Source organism: Pteropus vampyrus, unplaced genomic scaffold, assembly GCF_000151845.1.
Source record: "Pteropus vampyrus isolate Shadow unplaced genomic scaffold, Pvam_2.0 Scaffold21, whole genome shotgun sequence".
Taxonomy (NCBI): Eukaryota; Metazoa; Chordata; class Mammalia; order Chiroptera; family Pteropodidae; genus Pteropus; species Pteropus vampyrus.
In genome coordinates this window covers 5,227,330-5,229,412 of record NW_011888802.1, presented here as the reverse complement: position 1 = coordinate 5,229,412, position 2,083 = coordinate 5,227,330, and the positions used below count along the sequence as shown (strand labels likewise).

At 31.6% G+C, this 2,083-nt stretch overlaps 1 pseudogene; it reads right to left on the bottom strand.

Moving 5' to 3' along the window:
- Positions 1-253: 253 nt before the first annotated feature.
- Positions 254-372, bottom strand: LOC111736662 (annotated as a pseudogene).
- Positions 373-2,083: the final 1,711 nt, after the last annotated feature.

Genomic DNA, 2,083 nt, shown 5'->3' with positions numbered 1-2,083 from the left:
TAGTCTAGAAAGACTTGATCATTTCCATACATAGTACTATTGATATTTACTGTTGGTGTCCTTCTTTCTAACTCAATATCCTTCTATTAAAAGTTTCATAATTATTATGAGGAATACATTGTACAATTGTACATACTAAGAAGTAATTCATTCTTTTTTTTTTTTTTTTTTTAAGACGAGGCAACCCTTGGTTGACCTCACAAATTGCAAAGATCTTGTCAGCTCACATTCTCTTATTTTTTTATTTTTTTTATACCTACAGCACCTGGTCTTCCTAGGTAGTCTCTCATCCAAGTACTAACCAGGCCTAACTCTGCTTAGCTTCCGAGACCAGATGGGATTGAGCTTGCTCAGGGTGGCATGGCCGTAGACTCATCCTTCTTAATTCATGACAATTGAGCTTTTTAAATTCTAACTATATATTTTTTTTATTTACTGTAGAAATGTATAGACATTATCACATCACTAGACTAGACTATTTATGGGGAGATACAACAAATTATATAACCTTTCTTTATTCTACACCAAACACATTTATAATTATTCAACTGTTTGCAAAAATAATGAAAATACGAGTGAGACTAATATGACGTATCTAGCTCATGGAAGTAAGAGGTGAGGTGGAAGAGGGAGTGGTGATGATTATACGAGTCATTAGATGGTGACCCTGATATCTGAAAGTGTAGCTCAGAATGCAATTCCCTAAAGAGGAGCTTTGCCTGATTTGAAATATTCCCCATAATTAAGTACAAGATAAAGGCCAGGGATACTGGAAAACCCAACTTCAGGGTGACTAAAGATTAAATATTGGTATTTAAATAAAAATATATGTATAAATGCATATTTTCAAAAAAATGACACATTTTATATAACTTTAGGCATTTTGTTCTCTCTCAATTAATTCTAAATATATGTCTTTATTTTATCAGTTATTATGAGCCAGCTCAGTTTACACTGTATTATCTGATTTGGATAGATTTTTGGTAAAGACTATGAAAGATTTAGGTTACAATGAACATCCTGGCCTTATGTTATTTATTTAAAATATAAACAGATTTTAAAATGCATAATTTTATTATAGTACAACTCAACATCAGTTATCATTAAACTTCCTAAGCGATTTGGGAAAACATTATCCAGAAAAATTTAAAATATATTAAGAAACTAGATTTCTCCATAATAAGATAGCCTTAAATTAGGCACAATAATTTTTCTATCAATACCCCTTACCAGTGCAGACAAGTAATCTTGTGGGAAACTGTCTGACCTGATCATCTGAGAAAATTGTATATGGGATAAAAAAACCCTGTGGGTATTTTTATCATTTTATACTTAAATATGACCACTGAGTAGGCTCTATTCATGTTGGTTTGAGTTTTAAGCTAGCTATTACATCTTTACCCAAGTACTTTAGCGTGAAAGACAGAGCTTGTTTTTTGGAAAATATAAACATCCAAGTTTAGTGTATACACATGCTTGCTAATAATAGTAATACAGAGCAGAGTGAAAATAAACAAATACGCATTCGACATAAGTTTACGGTCTTCTTTTTTTAAATCTATTTTTTCATATGGTAGGAATTAATAATGCTGGAGTGATTCCAACGGTCATCTGAAGACCAGTTTTACATGAGGCTTCGATATGTCAGTGAAACTGAAGAAAATATTTACAGTGTTATGTCTTCTGAACTACTCCCATACTGTGTCACAGCTTTAAACAAAGCTTCTCTAGGCTCCTGTCCATAATCTACACATTTATATTTATAGTATTTTGTATATATGCAAAATCTCCAATTTTCCTTGTATATTATGCAATGTTTCCTGCTACAGGTGTTAGTTTGCAAAAGGTGCTAACCCTCTATGCAGTACATTATACAAAGTTGGAGAAGAATTTATATATCTCTTAGGAAAAGTAAATTAATATAACATTATGATTTTTCAACCTGGTAGATATTTGTCAAAAAAAAAAAAATGTTGATGTAATGTTAAGGTTTAACAGTTAGTAAAGGAATCCTCAAAGCCAGACTACTTCCTGTCAAATCCCAGGTTTGATACTTACCTGCAATGTTACCTTAGGTAACTTA